We start from the raw sequence: 16023 nt of genomic DNA on the forward strand, positions 1-16023 counted from the left end.
AACAGTCCTTGGTTGTCATATACTTTTAATACAGCCTTTTGTCCTTCAGGGAATTCTAGTTGAACTGGTTCCCGACTGATCTGTGGGAGAGAGTGTCCTCCTACTCCGGCTATAGTTGATAAAGGTTGCTCCACTGGCCAATGTCGAGGCCATGTTTCACAGCTGATTATCGTGATATCTGCACCAGTGTCTAACATGGCTGTTACATCAGTAACACTTCCCGTGGAAGGGTTGGTTGATGACTTTCCTCCCTTTAGCACATAGCCCCTTCCTTTCTGAGCTGCGGTAGCAAGTGATTGCACAAGTTCACATACAGTTCCCTGCACTGCGGCAGCAACAGTGCTACTTTGTCTATAAGAGTCAGCTCTTTCTACTCTTAAAAGCATCTCCTCCACTCCGGCTCTTTTTGGGAGCCCAGCTAGAATCTGTTTAGTAGCTTTGTTGGCATTATCGAAGGCCAATACTCGGAACATTTGCTCTTTACTTTCAGGAGAGAGATCAGGGTGGTTCTTGAAGTTATCCCAAAGTTGATCAACAAAGTGGGTATATTTCTCTGTTGCACCCTGCACCAGGTTACCAAACGATGGGGCACTAGATCCTGGTAGGCTCAAAAAGGCTTCTAAAGCTCATTGGGCGGATAAGTGCAGCATATCCTCAGGAAAGTTGGTTTGCACTCTGGTATCGGCATATTGACCTTGACCGGTGAGCATATCTGGTGTTACCCCCCTAAGGGGATCCTGTGGATCCTGGCGATGTGCTGCTGCTGCAACTGCACGCTGCTGCCATGAGGATTGCCATAGCAAAAGTTGAGTCGGGGTCAAAAGTAGTCTCATTAAATTTTGACAATCATACGGACACATCAAATCTGCTGAGAAAATCCAGGTCACTATCTGTCGCGCAGCTTCAGATTTCGGCCCATATGTGGTCACGGTGGCACGTGCCTGTTGTAAAATCTTCCAATCGTGAGGTTCCCACTTCCCCTGTCCATTTTCTTGGACGACAGGAAAGGCTAAGGGCATTAGCCCCTCACTATTGTTAGGTGACATCCACTGGCCTTGCACTATGGCATCTTTGATAATTCCCTTCCATCGCACTCCCCGTAATAAAGCCGGTTGAGTAGTGGATAAGCAGGGCGGTAGGGCTTGTTTGGCGACAATGAAGGATACAGAGGCAGAGGGGAAGGCAGCACCGGAGGAGTTAATTCCTCGATTGGGGGGGGCAGAAGGCTGAGCACAGGAACGTGGGCAGCAACTAAAGCCACCCTTGGGTACTTCCTGCTTTTTCTCAGTCGGTTTCATGTCTCCCAACACATCAACTTCCTCCTTCCCGAACCAGCACTCCCCCTCCTTCTCCCCTGTTTCAGCTTTTCGCGTTAACTCACCAACATTCTTGCAAACAGTTCCTTTCATGCCTTTCACTGCAGGCAATCCGAATAAACGGGAAATCGAACCCGCCCAGGGCTGGGTTTTTTTTGACATTTGGTAGAGGTCCCAGCATTTGGGCTGCTGCACAAGCCACCTCCCTCTCCGCTTTCATCTCTTTTGAAGTGTCCGAAACCAAATTCCAATCCCCGCGACCAGTTTTAATTTCCTTTTCCTCTTTGTCTGTTCCTGATATAGTCTTTTGCCACAACGTTTCTCCATAATCTCGCCACTCCGTAACAAAAAACATCGTGTGCGGATCAGTAAAGTGTCCCCATTTTCTACCTAAATGTAGGAGTTTTATCAGCAGTTTTGCGGGCAGTTCATGCCCTCTCTTAGAGAGGATTCCCACAAGTAGCGTTGCCGCAGCTTCTGTTTCCGTAATTATCCCTAAGGGGTGAGGAGCGACCTCACACCAGCTGTCTACCTTGACTATGCACAGGCAGCGCTTCCCTTAGCCGCTGTTTTCCCACTCCCCTCCTCTAGCTGCTTACCGCAGTCTTGGAGAAGTCAAAGGTGTCCTGTAACCATCCTCTGCTACCAGATGTCGGAGTGGGAGGCGGACCCGGAGTAACGATGGAGTCTCAATATGAGTATGATCGTTCTCATTTATTCATGCACCTTACACTTCTTATATACTTATCCCAATAGTGCACGCGCTAACAAACAAATCCTAATTGGTTATGTCCCGCTGTTCACGCGCCTTATGCTGTCACGCAACTGGCCGGACGCTCTTGAGCACGCGAAAGGGGCAGATACAAGATTCTCATCACAACTCTTCGGGACTTTCCTGCGCTGGATTCCACATTCCTGTATTCTACTCCCTTTTATCTTATCTCAAGGTCAGGCCTAGCTACAGACAGCAAACCCTGGATTGTTCACTGCTATTAAATCATGAGCCATCCTTCTGCATATGGGAGTCCCTATTTGATTCAAGCAGGAACATCAACACAAGTTGGTACTGAAGTGCTAACTGACTATGTAATAAGCTTACAAAAACAATTCAGAAAAATAGAAAAGCTGGTTTCAGGAACTCGAGCTCATGGCCTGGATGGGCCAATACATAATATAGAATCGGGTGATTATGTATATGTCAGATCTCTTTCAGACTCACCCTTGAAGCTGAAATGGGAAGGACCATTCCAGGTTCTACTGACAACACATACAGCAAATAAGATACGGGAACAAGCATCGTGGATACATCACACCAGAGTGAAAAAGGCACATAAGTCTTCATGGAAGGTCACGCAAGTCCAACTGGGAAAATTGTCTTTCTCATGATCTTAATTATAATTCAGGAATGGGAGGGCACTTCTAGCCAAAACAATACTGAGTGGCCTTGGTCTCAAGCTTATGTTAGGTACACCAGATCCATGGGGACATATTCTGCTCAAAAGGGCTTAAGTCTATCTACTGCAGTTATGCATGGAAATCAGATGTATATCAGAAAAGAGTGGAGTTGGGATACAAAAGAGAGGATTCATCAACTTCAGGGGACTATAGGAGAAGAAATCAAAGTAGGATGCCAGATGATTAATGGGACCACTCATAAGAAGACATCCCAAATTTCTATCTCAACTACTCCTACAGTTAAGAGCACAGAGATCTGTATGTCCAGTAGATTAGATTGTTGGCATAATTTTACGTTAACACAGACCGTTGAGGTAGTTTGTCTCTGGGCACATGATACTGTTGGACTCTCATTCAAATTTAAAATAAATGCCATAGCTAGGCCTGTTACAGCAAGCACACGAACAACAGTCACACACCATGAGAAGGATATGTCCACTGAACAACCTACGTCAGCACTCAAACTCAAACCCAGAATTTATGAAATCTGATTGTATGTGATCAGAAATATAGGTCAACAACAAATGTTGTTCAATCCAGAATGGTCCCTTAAACGTGTGGAGATGCTAATGCAAATCAATGTCTCTGACATTCAGCCAGCATGTTCTTCCTTCCTAAAAACATCCTTTGAGGACTGGGCAATTTGGCTGCAGAAACAAGTGCCCTTTAGGGACTGAACGCAGAGAGACCTAACTGGCATATTAGGGATGGGATTGGGGGTCCTAAATGGAATTGATTCAGAGATATTGATGAATAGATTAGTCACTGCAACTAGTGATTTCACAAAATTATGTCAACCTTTGCAATCTTCTCTATCAGTGTTAGGAACTAGCCAGCGGCTCTTATCAAAAGTGTTACCAAAATGGGTTAAGATAGATGAGCAGGACCATGAATTAATAGTGAACGCACTTGGTGTGATCCAAGACAACATTTCTTTGGCCCTCAGTTGTATACAGGCACAGTTATGGATGCAATCAGTGGCTGCCTTAATTATAAGGGAAGGTGGTGTAGGTACTTTCCCCACCGAAATCCGCAAAGTGGTTTGGGACAGTGCCACTGACTTAGAGAGGGAGCTTCAATCCTGATAGACTCTGGTAAATTTTACCTATGACCCCATCACTAATATGGCCACAACCTTTGTGTTGACCATACATTATACATAATTCACCCCATCATTGCATTAGGATTAAACCATGTTAAAACTGTGCTCTATCCTTCCAAACATAGAACATGGGCATGAATGGTGAACAGGAGATGGTAAACTGTAAATTTAGAATCTTGCATTAGATGAGAACAACAAGGATTCATACTACTTTCCGGCTCTACCTTTCTCTAACTTCCACACAAACCGTTTAAACACTTACAAATGTCTTGTCTCTAAGTTCTCAGGGACTCCACAGGACTAGCAACAACAATTCCCGTCTACAGATTATAGACACTCAGGATAATAAAGTGCTCCCAACCTAGCTGAATAGCACAATAAAACCTTATGACAGTCTGAACAGCAAAACCTGATCCATTCCAACAGCCTGCAGAATTCTGGCGCCCCTGTCCACTCAAACATTTTTGCTTTTACACTTTCAATTTATTCTTCCTCTCACACAAAACACTTAACTCACATTCCGGGAGAGGGTTAACTCACATACAGCAATGAAACTGCTTCAACAGATAAGCCTAACTCACATTCCAGGAAGGGAGGAAAGGGAGGGGCACTTTCAGCCGCTTCTCCCGTTTTCCTCCCTTTTATTTTTCTTCTATGCTAGATATTTTAAAATTTCACCCTCTGCAGCCTTCCATTCCAAAGGTCTGAGGTAAATATACCCATTTGCCAGCTCAATGGAAGTTTGGAATTGAAAGGTTTCGTAGGTGCATTCCTAGGATTAACCAAGATAAACAGAGCTTCTAAACAATTTGCAAGTCTTTCAACAATTTTGAGCACTTAGTCCATCTAAGTGTGTCCCCCCCCCCCCATCTATGGAGGAATAACGTCCCCCAGTAAGCTATCCTTCTCAATTCTGCTGGTACTCTATTATACATCAAACAATTCACAGAGTACGCTTATGACAGAAAACACACAACAAACAGTGATCTCTTGCTTCATTTGTCTCCGTCTGCTTCCTTTGCAGGAGAGCAGAACTGCAGATCAGAACTCTGCACTCGCTTCGCACTCAATTGCACATCTCACGCTACCACGCACTCACATACAAGCACTCCACAACATATGAGAAGTTTAAAATGAGCTCATAGCAATGTTAGAATATACACGGTACTGGGATGGAAATCTTACAGCACAAATATACGATGCTAGCTACCACACAGAGTGCTCCAGCTATCCCAGCGAGGAGCGCCCAAGTTACCATACCTGCAAATTCGCTACTTTCCCAGGGGTGGGCAGTATCACTCCCTCACCACACTCAAGAGGGACTCATACCCCCCTTCCGGCTTACAGGGTCTTGGTAAGCTATACTACCCCTCGTCATTGCATGAGGCATCCCATATATGGCTTATAGGCTCGTCCCCTATTTCCTCTGCAGGTAAACCCAAATTACATACCTGGTCCGCTCGCCAATGGTCCATCTCTTCCCCTGCAGCGATTGGATGGGGATGGGAGACTCTCTGGAGAAGCAGTCCAGGGCGCGTCTTAGAATCTCCCACTCCTAACCGGTCCAAGCAGCTGGGTAGAGAGGGTCTTCTGCCTGGCTCGCCAAAATTGTTCTGCGGAATCAAACCCTATAACTCAGAAATGAGTTATAAAGCAGGTATGTTTATTAACACTGATGGGTGCAAGAGAGATAACTCTGCCCAAACTTGTACACCCTATAGTTCAACAAGTGACTACTTATAGTGTACCAATAGAGATATACGTAATCATCTAATACGTATTCATTACCTATCCCCGCTTCGTATTATAATTAGTTCTGGAAGGTTCACTTCAGTCTTGTGCCTGCGTAGTGCCTCCTGGTGATCATGGGCTGGGATCTCAGGGATGAAGTAAGAAGTCTTCCACAGGATGATGTGCGCAGGCACAGTCCCTTCTGGCTGTTTTCAAACTACTGAACCAAGTGCAGCCAGCTTTCTGCATTCCAATGCCCGCTTATCAGTAAACTTCTGCAAGCTGGCTCCTTATTGTTATCAACTTCCAAGGTCTTCAAGGCTGTCTCTGATGAGCAGCACAAGTTCCAGTGAGCATCCCCAACCCCCATGTCTGCTTTTGCTAATCACTCACAGATAAGAATGCAAAGACCTGCATTTCCAATGAATTAGACTGTTGGCATAATTTTACATCAGTACAGACCGTTAAGGTGGTTTGTCTCTGGGCCTATGATACCATTGGGCTCTCATTCAAATTTAAAATAAATACTATAGCTAAGCCTCTTACAACCCAGAATTTATGAGATTGGTCCGTATATAATCAGGAATACAGGCCAATAGCAAATGCTGTCCAAACCAGAATGGTCTCTTAAATGTGTTGAACTGCTAATGCAAACTAATGTTTCTGAAATTCAACCAGCATGCTCTCATTTCCTAAAAACATCCTTCGAGGGCTGGACAACCTGGCTGTGAAAGCAAGTGCCCTTCAGGGCCAGAACACAAAGGGACCTAACCAGACTGTTAGAGACAGGATTGGGGGTCCTAAATGGAATTGACTCAGAAATACGAATGAACAAATTGGCCACCGTAACTAGTGATTTAATAAAATTAAGACAACCTTTACAGTCTTCTCTATTAGCTTTAGGAACTAAAGGCACCTTCCCCAATGAAATTCAGAAAATTGTTTGGGACAGTGCCACTGATTTAGGGAGGAAGCTCCAGTCTTGGGGGACTCTGGTAAATTTTATCTATGAAAGTATCACTGATATGGCCACAGCCTTTGTCTTGACCATACATAATGCTTCAATATATGTAATCTACCCCATCACTGCATTAGGATTAAACCATGGTAAAACTGTGCCCTGTCCTTCCGAACATAGAACATGGGCACAAATAGTGAATGGGAAATGGCAAATTGTAAATTTAGAGTCTTACATTAGACAAGAACAACAAGGATTCATTTGCGAAAGTAAATCTGCCTCGACACTGAGCAAAGCATCTGTCACTTTGAGATCATAGAATCATAGAATCACCAGGTTGGAAAGGACCCACTGGATCATCGAGGCCAACCATCCCTAACACTCCCTTAAACCATGTCCCTAAGCATCCAGATCCATCCAGATGCTAATCAGAAGACTGTACTTGTATATATGGGCCAGGGTTGTGTGTGTTTGAGATCTGCTTGTATCTCTATAGTAATAGATGAGATAATTATGGATAATAAGAATCACTCTAATATCTATCTTTGTAATTTTGTTAAGATTGTTGGGTGTGACTTTTCTTATTTAGCACCAGTCATATCCCATTAGCTGATAAAATCCAATTATACCATGTTTCACAACTTATCACCTGTACCTATGGGAATGAATCTTACATTGGTGAAACAATTAATGAAACATCAGGACTTGATCAAAAATTTGGACGAGGTCCAGGAAAATGGGAGAAAGACCCTGATAACAGTCCACCATGACACAGAGGAAATAAACAGGGTCCTGAATCGGGTAAGAGAAGATGTGAACCATCCTTAGTGGGACGTGCTGTTTGAATGGTCCCCTACCACGACTGTCATTCTAAATAAGTTGTGTCACCCCATTATTGTCCTTTTGATGCTAATTTTAGTTAGCTTTGTTTTCTCTGCTATGTTATTTATTTGGAATTGGAGAACGCTACAGCGACTAACAATTTTGACTTCTATGTCTAGTGCCCATGAGAATGCGTTAAAAGCAATTTTCAAGCAAAATATCATCCAATTCCCCTTCAAGAGACAGATTATGCATTTGGCAAATTAATTTGCCCATGTTAAAAGGACAGGGGGGGATTGATGAGCAAAAGCAGATGAGGGGGTTTGGAATACTCACTGGTACTTGCGCTGCTCATCAGAGACGGCCTTGAAGACTTTGGAAGTTGATAACAAGAGAGAACTAGCTTGCAGAAGTTTACTGATAAGCGAGCACTGGAATGCAGAAAGCTGGCTGCACTTGGTTCAGTAGTTTGAAAACAACCAGAAGGGACTGTGCCTGCACACAGTTCAAGGAGAAAAAAATTAATCCTGAGGAAGACTTGTTACTTCATCCCTGAGACCCCGACTCAAGACCATCAGGAGGCACTACGCAGGCGCAAGACTGGAACGCACCTTCCAGAACTAATTATAATATGAAGCAGGGAAAAGTTATGAATATGTAGTAGGCGCTTATAATTATGCATGTCTTTACACTATAAGTAGCTGTTTGTTAAGTTATGCGGTGTGCAAGCTAGGAGGAGAACCCCCTTACCCCCCAGTGCTGGAAATAAATGTACCTGCTTTATAATTCATTTGCGGTTATAGGGTTTGATTCTGCAAAACAGCTCGCTTTTTTTTTTCACTCCTAGTGAGTACTGGCAAATTGATTTTTCTGAACTACCATGCAGTACTGAATATAAATATCTGTTGGTTTTGATAGATACTTTTTCAGGTTTGCCAGAAGCTTTCCCGTGTCGAACCAAAAAAACAGGGGAAGTGGTGAAAGTTCTCCTAAAAGAAATTATTCCAATGTTTGGTGTGCCTTTGGGAATGTCCTCGGATAGGGGACCACATTTTATATCAGAAGTAGTAAAAGAGGTATGCACAGTCCTTAAAATTAAATGGGATCTACACACTCCATGGAGACTTCAGTCAAGTGGGCAGATAGAGAAAAATGAATCAGACAATTAAAGACAACTTGCTAAACTTTGTCAGGAGACTCAGTTAAAATGGACTGAGATGTTACCAATAGCCCTCTTGAGAATCAGGGTTACCCCCAGAGTCAGAGAGAAGGTAAGTCCTTTTGAAATATTACACAAAAAATCATATAATGTTAATTTAACAGGAGGAGCAGACCAGCTGCATATAGCAGGATATAAGATATTAACAGATTTGGATATACTTTAGGAAGTCTGAAGCAGTTACTTCTTGTGTGAGCACCACTTCCAATTGAACTGCCTATATACTCATTTTCTCCAGGAGACCAGGTGTACTTGAAGGTGTGGAAGGGCACTCCTTTGGTGGAGAAGTGAAAAAGAACATATCAGGTTTTACTAAACACCAACACTGTGGTAAAATCAAAGGGAGTGGACCCTTGGATTCATTATACCCAGATAAACAAGGTACGTCCCACTACATGACAAGAAATGCACACCGGGCCAATAACTCTGAAACTACAGAAATTTTCATGACCTGTACTATTGTTAGTGTAGAATCTTACTTTCACTTAGATTGCATTCAGGGAGAGGTGTTTTTGTTTAGCTTGATAGGAGTTACATTTATTATATGTCTGTTGTTATTATATAAACAGAATAACTATTTTAGAGAATATCATGAATAAGTTAGGGATCTTAATAATCCTTTGTTACCTAAAGTGGATGACAGTTGCTGGGGAAAATCTTGTTTTGAAACTGATCCAGGGTTTTGGTAAAGTTAACAATGTCTCATCTATTACTGCTTGCTTGCCTACTTCCAGATAAGCAGAAAATCCAATTCCTTGGGGGGTTCTGATGATGGACTTAAATGAAACCTGGAAATGCATGTGGAAAAGCAATTCCTCGGTAGTAGACTGGTTCAGTCCACAAGGTTATTACAGAATCAGGTGGAAAATTAACTCTACACTATTTAATAATGAGGACGATATCAGTCCAGGGACAATCTGTGAACTATACATTCAGTTTATACAGGGTACATCTAAAAGCAGAAATATAACTGGCCCATGTAACAATATGCCTTGGGGCAGTCAAATACATCAGGTTTGGAAGACACCTCAAATTGGAACCTGGGAATACGCTCAGAAAACAGTGGTGTATCTTGCTAGGTAAGGCAAAGAAGATTCGACGCCAGATATATATATTCAACCAAATCGGGATTGTGGCAAAATTTGTAACTGTAACAATAGACACCTAGAAATTCAAAGGCTGCTACCTGTGGCACAGGCCTTGCAATTAGATTGTGTTTGTCAGAAGCAGAATACCTCCTTAAATTACACTTCGTCACGTTTAAGTGAAAATGGAACTGTAGATTTAGAATGTAATAAAAAATCAGTGGCATCCTTAGGACCCACATTTCGGGTGAGCAGTGATGGAATGTGGGCAACCCACCTCCCATTGTCAGGAAAAAGCAAATATTGGACATTGGGATTGTTAACCTTGTGTACTTTGTGGGGAAAAAAAAAGCCCCAAACACTAGGTTCCAGTCTGTGGGGATGAGTTAAAAGGTGAGAGGACTGGCAGCACTACATCCCTGAGACCCTGGCCTACAACCACCAGGAGGCATTACACAGACACAAGACTGAAGTGAAACTTCCAGAACTAATTATAATATGAAGCAGGAAAAGGTAATGAATAAGTATTAGACGATTACGTATATCTCTATCAGCACACTATAAGTGGTCACTTGTTAAACTATAGAGTGTGCGAGTTTGGGCAGTTATCTCCCTCGCACCCACCAGTGTTAATAAACATACCTGCTTTATAACTCATTTCTGGGTTATAGGGTTTGATTCCGCAGAACATGTGAGTAGTTGAGATAGTTATTTGGGATGTCTTTTTATGGATAGTCCTATTAACCATTCGGCATCCTACTTTGATTTCTTCTTCTACAGTCCCCTGAAGTTGTCGAATCCCCTGTTCTCATTTCGCATTCCATTCTTGCCTTATATATACCTGAATTTCATACATAACCAGAGTACCCAATAAAAGCTTGAGACCAAGGCCACTCAGTATTCTTTCGGCTAGAGGTGCCTTTACCTCCCTGGATTATAATTATGATCATGAGAAAACTAATTTTCCTGGTTGGACTTGCGTGACCCTCCATGGAGATTTATGTGCCTTTTTCACTCAGGTGCGATGGATCCATGCACTCTGCTCCTTGATTTTGATTGCTGTGAAGGAGATAAGGAGCACCTGGAATGGTCCTTCCCATTGCAGTTCCAGAGTCCTCTCTGCGAGAGAATTTACATATACGTAATCTCCAGGTTGTATGTTATGCACAGGTCCATCCAAACCCCTACTTCACATCTCAACCTCCTGTTTTTCAGTCTTTTTGGAGTTGTTGGTCCGATGCCACCATGTAAGAGGTCATTATTTCATACGCAAATAGTGACTGATCTGTTGAACTACTTTTGAGATAAAATGTGGTCCCCTATCAGGAGACATAGTTGCTGGAACCCCAAAGTGTGGTTTTATCTCCTTTATTAATGTTCTGGTTATCTCCTGAGCCTTAGCTGTTCTAGTAGGGAATGCCTCCGGCCAGCCTGAAAAGGTACCAGTTAATACCAATAAGTATTGACATCCTCCCCCTTTTTATTGGGAGTTCCAAAAAATCAATCTGCCATTGTTGCCCAGGCCTGTTGCCTCTTCCAATTTGGCTCAGTTCTGGTTTGGGGTAATTTTGGGATTAGTCTGGAGGCAAAGGTCACACTGCTGAGTCACTTGTCTCACAGTGGTGTATCAATTTCTAGCTGCAATCTCTTTACTTAGGTGTTTATATAGAGCTTCTGCCCCACTCCATGTCTCTTCCTGTGTTCCTCCCTCATCAAAGACCATGTTAAATAAGAGAGAATGATTAGTTTCCCTTGTGAGTGAGGGCCCACCCCTCTTCATTATTCCAGGTCTGTTATAAGCTCCTGATTATCTGATCTTCCTTGGTATATTCTGGCTTACCTTCTATGGAGATTCGCCTGTCAGGGATCAAAGCCCCTTTTGTTTTTACCTCACCTTTGGCTACCAGTTTTGCCTCTCTGTCCGCCAACTCATCTCCTCTCTCCAGTTCGAATTCACTTTCTGGTGCGCCTTGATGTGCATGATTGTCGCTTTCTCAGGTAGCTGGACTGCTTCCAGCAGTCTCAGGATCCCTCTGAATGCTTGATGGTTTTGCCCTGGCATGTCTTTTACCGCTTAAGACATAGCTGCTTCAATCCGTGAACCCACTCTCCACATCTTCCATGGGACTGTCTTTCAGGTCCGAATGGCTCGAGTATGTGGCCTCTTTCCCTGGCTTCTTTATAACCAGTGGATCCGCTAGGGTGGATTCCCCAGGTCCCCGTCAGTCTTCCTTCACATGAGCCACTATTCCTCTTTTAGACCGTCCCAAAACCAAAGAAACTAGTTGTTCTATTCCTTACTCTGACCCAGGATCAAGTGGTGTGTTGTGGTGCATTATATCCCTCAGTCGATCTAGGAATTCCGATGGTGATTCAGAAGGACCTTGTTTAATTGTTTGGGAATGGCCCTTTTCATTCCCTTCGAGATCCACCCCTGACATACCTGTCATTTTTCCTACATGTTTAGATTTGTCTTGATCCCACATTGGGTCTTGGAGGGGAAAATACTCTTTCGAAATCCCCTACAGTTTTAAAATTGGGGGAGGTTTAGTTTTTCTTTTTTTTTCCTCTCAGTCTTCCCAGAGAGGTGCCTGCAAAACTGTCAAAGCAGACCTTTTTCAGATGCAGGAAGATACTGGGCTATCTGGGGGAGTAGGGGTCCCATCCGAGTCTGTATCCCATTCCTGTGATCGAGGGGGAGGCTTAAGCAAATCAGGTAAATCTTGTTCTGGTGTCTGGTGAATTTTATTTATTCTAGTGCACCTTTGCCCAATACTGCATGCCAAGCAACACCGCCTCAGTTTACCTTTAAATTCTTTGTTATTTTCCTGCTCAAGGTTGAGTACCATAGGGTCCTGTGGCAGCACAATCCCACAGTCCCTTTGCCACTCCAGATGGTTTCGGAGGGTGAAAAACACTTCATTCCACTTTCCTTCTGTCCTTAAAAACAACATTAGTTGCAGAACGGTATTGTAATCTTCTTACTCATTGAACCCCTGGCTACCCCCACCAATTCCTTCCAGTGCTTTAATATGCATCCTAAGGGCTTGCCCGAGGTAATTCTTTGCTTGGTTTTGTCCCCATTGCAAAAACTACTTTGTAGCTCTTCCTTTCTGCAACTTCCACACAAACCGTTTCAGACAACCTGACTCCACTGACTCTCAAGAATGACTCACAAAACTGACAACAATTCAAAATGACTCGTCTCTGACCCCCTGTCCACACAAACCTTTTTGCTTTTACATTTTCAATTTATTCTTTCTCTCACACAAAACACTTAACTCACATTCCAGGAGGGGGAGGGTTAACTCACACACAGCAATGAAACTACTTCAACAGATAAGCCTAACTCACATTCCAGGAAGGGAGGAAAGGGAGGGGCACTCTCAGCCACTTTTCCTGTTTTTCTCTTCCCCCCCCCCCCCCCCTCCACCCTTCTTCTATGCTAGGTATTTAAAATTTCACCCTTTGCAGCCTTCCATTCCAAAGGTCCAAGGTAAATATACCTATCTGCCAAATCAATGGACGTTTGGAATTGAAAGGTTTCATAGGTGCATTCCTAGGATTAACCAAGACAAGCAGGGCTTCTAAACAATTTGCAAGTCTTTCAACAGTTTTGAGTGCTTCATCTGTCTCTGGCCCCCCTGTCTATGGAGGAATAACGTCCCCCAGTAAGCTGTCCCTCTCAATTCCGCTGGTATACTATTATACATCAAACAATTCACAGAGTACACTCATGACACAAAACACACAGCATATAACAGTGATCTCTCACTTCATTCATCTCTGGCTGTTTTCCCTCTTGGGAGAGCAGAACTGCGGATTGGAACTCCACGCTCGCTCCACGCTTAATCGCACGTCCCAATCATGCTACCATACATTCCCACACAAGTGCTTGAACTCAAAATAGGCTCTAAATTATTTTAAAATATACAGGTACCAGTACTGAAGATTTGCAACAGACGTAGAAGATGATAGCTATCCCATAATGGCGCTCCTGCTACCCAGCAAGGAGTACCCAATCCACCACTGTAGTATAGCTCCTCACACCGTGCCAAGCGCATCTTACGGGATCTCGGGACTATATTCTTCCCAGTGCTTCTGTTATCTCAGCAGGGATAACCCCTTTTGGGCCAAAATCACCAATTCCCGGAGGGGATCAGTATAGTTTATATCATCTTGCGCAAAAACGGCTTACAGGGTCTTGATAACCTATCCTATTCCTCATCTTAGCGTGAGGCATCCCATACACGACTTATAGATTCTTCCCCTGTATCCCCTGCAGGTATTCCCCAAATCACATACCTGGCCCGTTCACTGATGGGCCATCTCTCCCTGCAGCAACTGAGTAGGGATGGGAGATTCTCCCGAGAAGCAGTCCGGGGCATGCCTTAGAATGTCTCACTCCCAACCAGTCCTGCAGCTGGGCAGAGAGGGTGTCCCATATGGGTCGCCAAATTGTTCTGCGGAATCAAGCCCTATAACCCAAAAATGAGTTACAAAGCAGGTATGTTTATTTCCAGTGCTGGGGTGCAAGGGGGTTCTCCTCCTAGCTTGCACACCGCATGACTTAACAAACAGCTACTTATAGTGTAAAGACATGCATAGTTATAAGCACCTACTACATATTCATAACTTTTCCCTGCTTCGTATTATAGTTAGTTCTGGAAAGTTCGTTCCAGTCTTGCACCTGCCTAGTGCCTCCTGGTGGTCATGGGCTGGCGTCTCAGGGATGAAATCAACAGTCTTCCTCAGGATGCATTTTTTCTCCTCGAACTGTGCGCAGGTGCAGTCCCCTTCTGAGACTACTGAACAAGATGCAGCCAGCTTTCTGCTAGGGCGCGCATTCCAACCCTCTTGTTATCAGTAAACTTCTGCAAGCTGGCTCCCCTTATCAGCTTTCAAGGCCTTTACCAATGAACAGAACGAGTTCCAGTGAGCATTCCCAACCCCTCCCTGTCTGCTTTTGCTCATCAGAATCTGGTTACACAGGACAAGGAGAAGTCTGAGGTACTGAATGCTGCCTTTGCTTCAGTCTTTAGATGCAAAACCAGCCTTCAGGAACCCAAAGTCCCAGAGAACAGAGGCAAAAGCTGGAACAGGGAAGACATACTCTTAGTGGAAGAGAATCACATCAGGGAATACTTAAGCAAACTGGACATACATAAGTCCATGGGCCTTGATGGGATGCATCCACGAATGCTAAGGGAGCTCACTAATGTTGTGAGACTACTGTCTATAATCTTTATTCAGTCATGGTGACTGAGAGAGATGCCAAAAGACTGGAGGTTCCCCAGGAAGTTGATGCAGCAACTAATCCTGGGAACCATTTCCAGGCACATGAAGGACAAGGAAGTCATCAGAAGTAGTCATCATGTATTCACCTAGGGGAGGTCATGCCTTACCACCTTGATGAACTTCTATGATTAAATGACTGGCCTGGTAGATAAGGGGAGAGCAATGGATATTGTCTACCTTGGCTTCACTAAGGCTTTTGACACTGTATACTGCAAGATCCTCATGGAATCATAGAATCCCTAGGTTGGAAAAGACCTTTGATATCATCAAGTCCAAACATACCTGTCCATTACTAAACCATATCCCTAAGCACTTCATCTACCCATCTTTCAAACACCTCCAGGGATGGTGACTCAACCACCTCCCTGGGCAGCCTCTGCCAGTACTTGATAACCCTTTCCGTGAAGAACTTTTTCTTAATGTCCAATCTGAACCTCCCCTGGCACAGCTTGAGGTCATTCCCTTTTGTCATCTATCACTTGGGAGAAGAGACCAACACCCACCTCTCTACAACCTCCATTCAGATAGTTGTAGATGGTGATAAAGTCTCCCCTCACCCTCCTCTTCTACAGGCTAAACCACCCCAGTTCCCTCAGCCACTCCTCATAAGACTTGATCTCCAGTCCCTTCACCACCTTCGTTTCACTTCTCTGGACATGCTCCGGGATCTCAATGTCTTTCTTGTAGTGAGGGGCCCAAAACTGAACACAGTATCTGAGGTGTGACACAGTATTTGAAGTGCTCCTGGAGTGCTGTGTCCAGTTCTGTGCTCTCCAGTACAAGAGAGAGATAGAACTACTGGAGAGAGTCCAGTGAAGAGTCACAGAGATGATGAAGGGAGTGGAACATCTCTCCTATGAGGAAAGGTTGAGAGAGCTGGGACTGTACAGGCTGGAGAAGAGAAGGCTCAGGAGGGATCTTACCAATGTATATAAACACCTGAAGGGAGGATGCAAAGAGGACAGAGCCAGGCTCTTTCCAGTGTTGCCCAGTGACAGGACAAGAGGCAATGGGCACAAGATGAAATACAGTAGACT

This window comes from Cuculus canorus, chromosome W, assembly GCF_017976375.1.
Source record: "Cuculus canorus isolate bCucCan1 chromosome W, bCucCan1.pri, whole genome shotgun sequence".
Lineage (NCBI taxonomy): Eukaryota > Metazoa > Chordata > Aves > Cuculiformes > Cuculidae > Cuculus > Cuculus canorus.